The sequence below is a fragment of the Notamacropus eugenii genome, chromosome 4 (genome assembly GCF_028372415.1).
Source record: "Notamacropus eugenii isolate mMacEug1 chromosome 4, mMacEug1.pri_v2, whole genome shotgun sequence".
NCBI classification, from domain to species: Eukaryota; Metazoa; Chordata; class Mammalia; order Diprotodontia; family Macropodidae; genus Notamacropus; species Notamacropus eugenii.
In genome coordinates this window covers 115,556,781-115,562,234 of record NC_092875.1, presented here as the reverse complement: position 1 = coordinate 115,562,234, position 5,454 = coordinate 115,556,781, and the positions used below count along the sequence as shown (strand labels likewise).

At 34.9% G+C, this 5,454-nt stretch overlaps 1 non-coding gene across 1 annotated transcript; it reads left to right on the top strand.

Moving 5' to 3' along the window:
- Positions 1–4,654: 4,654 nt before the first annotated feature.
- On the top strand, positions 4,655–4,758 carry LOC140502966 (U6 spliceosomal RNA). Its single transcript, XR_011966683.1, has one exon. It is a non-coding gene; the product is annotated as a U6 spliceosomal RNA (small nuclear RNA).
- The last annotated feature ends 696 nt before the right edge of the window (positions 4,759–5,454 follow it).

The following is a 5,454-nucleotide window of genomic DNA, read 5'->3' as shown; positions in this document are numbered from 1 at the left end:
GGTGGTAAAGGGTAATTTTCCTGTTCTAGGTACATTTCAACTCAAAGATAGCTAAGGGTATCTTAGGATGAAGAAAGTCACTAAATCCTAGAGAAGAAAAAAGAAAATGTTGGTTCAAATAGGAAAAGGTATCCTCTCGAAGTTGTGATCAAAACATCCAGAAGGCATTACTAGGCACTAAGGGTTAGGGGAGCTCTTCTAGGCAACCACATTTTTTTTAATATCTTCAAGCTTTTTGATTAACTTCAGAAAATATGTCATTGAGAGGATGCTTGTTCACATAAGAGTTGGATTAGTTGATCTTTGAGGTCTGTTCCAATTTTTAAATTCTCTCTATGAATTATAAAATTCACAGGTTTTGTAAAAAAAAGCATTTAAATATTTAAAACAAAGCAGAAAATAAAGACTATTTGTATGTTCCTCTCACCCAAGACAGAACTGCCCTGATGCCAAAGATAATGAATAATGATAATGAATAAAACCTAATTTTTATCTCCAAATCTGACTTTCAGAAAAATTGAATGCTGAGCTACTTTTCAGCATATGCACGTACTTATTCCTTTCAAAGAGATCTCCTCTTTACAGGGGCAGCTGATATTCTAGACCAATATGGCATTTATTGAGCCAATACTAGGTACTCAGCACTACGCTGGGTGCTGAAGAAAACAAAAGATGTTATAATATATGAACCTAGTCAGAGAAAATGTAATTAGAAGAAAATAAGTATATTTAAACGTTCATAGAGCTAGAAGAAACCTTAGAAATCCTAGGCCTGTCCACTCACTTCCTAGAAGTGGCCAACCGGAATAAGTCTAATCCCTTGACCAAGGAAGAAGGCCAAGGAAGAAGTAGCTTTCCCAAGGATACACATTTGAACAATTAGAGACCCATACCCTAAAACCTATAGTCAAATCTGCACCACCATCACCCCCAAAATTTCATATATATGTCATTTATATAGTTTGGAATTTAGTGCTGTAGGAATTCCAAAAAGGGAGAAAGAGATGAGAACCAAATTAACTCCAAAAGATATATGAAGGAAGATGCTATCTGTATCCAGAAAAAGAATTGACAGAAGTATATATAGAATGATTTTACGTATTTTATATATATATATATATGCATGTATATATATATATGCATATATATACATGCATATATATCTACATACACATATTTGTGTCTAATGGTAGCTATCTCTAGGGGTGAGGGGAGAAAAAAAGGGAAAAAAAGAAATTTACATCATAACTTTATTTAAAAGGAATAGCAGCTTGTACATTCTAGATCTGCATTTTCATGTGCAATCATCTTTTTTATTATACTATGTTATGGAAATGCTTACTTTATTCCATAAGTTAAAAATAAAATAAATAATTTAAATAAATTAATAAGGAAGGGTTAGGGAGGACTTAAAGCTGGACTTTGAAGGATACTCAGGATCTGAATGGACAATAGGAGGGTAATGCAAGGGAGAGAAGATGAATTCACTTGAAAAGAACATTTTATTAGAAAAATAACAAAGCATAGTGATCATTACTAATAATGTAATAGTCTATCACATTCTGCCCTGGTCAGTCATACTTGAAATCTCAGAATAAGTTCTGTGTGCAGTGTTTTAGGAAAGACATTGATAAGCTGGAGGAACCAGAAGAGGGATAACGAAAGACTTCTTATCCATGTCATATGAAAATTGTTTAATGGAACCTAAGATCTTTAGCTTTGAGGAAGAGAAGACATAGAAGTGAAATTGTAAGAAAAGAGTGGAGTGGAATGAGTCAAATATGGGGAAGACTGTCACTTGGTCAAGGGATTAGACTTATTCCGGTTGGCCCCAGAAAGGAAAACTAAAAACAATAAGTCAAAATTTAAAATTAAAAAAAAGGTCAATCTAGTAAGTAAAAAGTTCCTAACAATTAAAACTGCTCAAAAATAAAATGGGCAGCCTCAGGAACGAGCCCCCCCACTGGAGGTCTACTCCTTATCTGGCATGCTGTAGCAAGGTTTCCAGTTCAAGTGCATGTTGGACTAGGTGACCTCTGAGGCTCTTACTGTTTCCTGAATGTGAAATAGTTTCATCCACATGGCATCAGACAAGTCCACAAACGTACAAATGTAGAGCCTGCCTCAGATTCCAGGATCCATGTTTCCTGTAACCTAAGGGATTCTTCAACCCCTGGGTAAGGCACCGATGGAAATCCAACAAGGATTTCCTTTTTGTCTTTTCCCCTTAAAGTTGAAACCCCCCAAGAAGTCTGTTTCTGTCTCTTGCCATTTTGACAAACAAGAGTGTAAGCCAAACACACATTTGTTCAATATATTGGGGAAAGGGGGAGGGGAAGGAGAATTTAGAGAGAGTAAAAAAGCTAAGCAAATTTAAGTCAATTATTTTAGAATAAATTCTTTAATGCCGTTACCAAGTTCTCTTATAAGCTCTAATCACCTTTGCTCTTGGTGCTGAGAATTTCAATTTACATGTTGATAATGACTTTTTAAAGCACCACTGTTAACAAAGGGAAATGCTTGTGAAGAGAAATGGGCCTCTTAACAGAATTCATTCTGTGCCTGGCAATCCTCAGACCCTGAGATATGAGGAAAAGCTTTAAAATGAACTCCCGGAAAAGGCATGAATCAGAGGAAGAAATGAATTTCCAAGCGGGTAGGGAAAGGAAAATTCTAATGTATAATTTACCCCATATGAGCCAATCTTCTGACCTACCTCTTCTATCTGTCTGCATTTCCATGATGCTTATCATCACAGTACTGAAGCCATTAGACAAGGGATATTAGACCAGCAGAAAGCTGTTAAATAAATGGGGCTTCTGTGAACCTAATGAAATGTACTTCACATACCACAAGGGCCCTCAGAGAGAAGAAATACCAGTTAACATGATGATTTATACACACCCTGAAGTTAAGGAGCATATCAGATTCTTCTATTGCTGACTAAACTTACTTGATTTTATATGTATAAAATCTTGGTTAATAATAATGACTGGCATTTATATATCAATTTAAAGCTGGCAAAGCACTCAACAGACGTCTTATTTCAGCCTTACAACAACACTGTGAGTGAATACTAGTGGTATTATTATTCCCATTTTACAGATGAGGAAACTGAGATAAAGTGATTTTCCCAGGGTGACCAACCGAGCGGGTGTTAGAAATGGGATGACCAAGTGTGAGAGTCTATCCTCTGTGCCAGTGATGTCAAATTCAAATAGAAACACGGCCACTAAATCATATATAAGGATCCTTGTGGCAGCATGCTGACTTAGAAAACCACATATTAACATTATCTGTGTTCTATTGTACTTTACTTTATTTAGTATTTTTCAATTACATTTTTTATCTGATTGGGCTGCATGGTGTCCATCATCTCGGTTCTAACACTATGTCATCTTTGTGTAAACTCTCTCTACCTTCACATAAAAGGTAACAGGGTCAATCCAGAAGAGCCATTACATATGAACAAATTCTGAGCCCCCAAAGAAAAGACTCCTCCCCATTAGTGGAATATAAGCAGGCCACAAAAAAAAAAGAAAAAGAGAGATCTCATTCTAATTCTGACTTGGCTCCATAATGCATAGCTAGACTGGAATCCCCATCAGCTCTACCTGGTCAAGTCCCTGCAACACTTCTTCCATGAAGCCTTTCTGACTGATAGCAACCCTCTCCTCCAGTTGAATGTGATCTCTTCTTCATCATATATTTTATATTACTTTGTCTTGGTCTTTGCCTTAAACTTACCATATTCTCATTAATACCATGGCAATTTATGTATTTTCACCCTCTCTATATTAGATTCTAAAATCCTAACAGCAAAGTCTGTGTAATGAGTATTTTTATATTGATATCCCAGCCTCTAGCACAACTTATTTGCCTCAGTTTCCTCATCTGTAAAATGAGCTAGACAAGGAAATGGCAAACCACTCCAATGTCTTCGCCAAAAAAACCACTAATGGGATCACGAAGAGTCAGATATGACTGAAACAGCTGAACAACAGTAGCACAATGTAACATATTTTTTTCTGTTAAAAATATCATTTATTTATTTTTAACTTTTTTAAAATTTGGGGTTCCTAATTCTCTCCCTCTGGCCTCTCTGCCACCTATTAAGAAGGTAAGTGATATGATATCAATTGTACATGCCAAACTATGCGAAACATATTTCCATATTAGTCACATTGCCAAAAAAAGCAAGAAAAATAAAGTTAAAAAAAATTATTCTTCAGTTTGTAGTCAGAGTTTATCAGTTCTGTCTCTGAAGGTAGATACATAGCCTTTTTTATCCTGAGTCCTTTGGAATTGTCTCTTGGATCATTGTATTGATTAGAGTAGCTAAGTATCATTATAAAAATATTACTGTTGCTATGTGCAATGTTCTCCTGGTTCTAAACATTTCACTTTGTATTAACTCATAGAAGTCTCCCCAGGTTTTTCTGAAATCATCCTGCTCATCATTTCTTATACCACAATAATTTTCTATCACAATCATATGCCATAGGTTGTTTAGCCATTCCCCAATTGATGAGCATCCCTTCAATTTCCAGTTCTTTGCCACCACAAAAAAAGCCAAGTAGGCACCTATTTGAGGGCTCAGACAATTAAAATTGATTCAATTTCCAAATATATATTCAATTTTTATTATGTATATTTGCTTCAGCAGCACATAGACTAAATTTGGAAAGACACAGAGAAGAATAAACATGGCCCCTGCATAAGGATGTAATACATATACATGAAGTGTTCCATAGTTTTTGGTCTGGCAGTACTAGATTTCAAATTACCTTACAAAGAGGTAATCATCAAAACAATCTGGTACTGGATAAGAAATGGAGTGATGGATCAGTGGAATAGATGTTACACAGTATTCAGTCATAAATGATCATAGTAATCTTGTGTTTGATAAACCTGGAGATCCAAGAATTCACTATTGACAAATATTGCTGGAAAAACTGGAAAATAGTTTGGCAGAAACTAGGCATAGATCAATGTTGATCAATGGGCACATGACATACCTAAAGGATGATATCATGAGCAAATTAAAGGAATATACAAAAGTTTACCTGTCAAATTAATAGATAAAGAAAAACTTATGACTAAATAAGAGATAAAGAGGATCACAGATAGTAAAAAGGACAGTTTTGATTACTTGAAACTGGAAAGCATTTGCACAAACAAACCCAATGCAGCCAAATTAGAAAGAAAGCAGAAAATTGGAGACAAAATTTTAAAGCAAATTTCTTTGATAAAGTACTCTTTTCTCGAACATATAGAAAACTAAACCAAATTTATAAAATAATTACGCCATTCCTCAAACAATAAGTGGTCAAAAGATATGAACAGGAAGTTTTCAGAAGAAGAATCCAATCTACAGTTATTCAATACTAAGGAAATAACAATGAATAATATTTATATAGAACTTTAAGGTTTGAAAAGCATTTGATTATCACA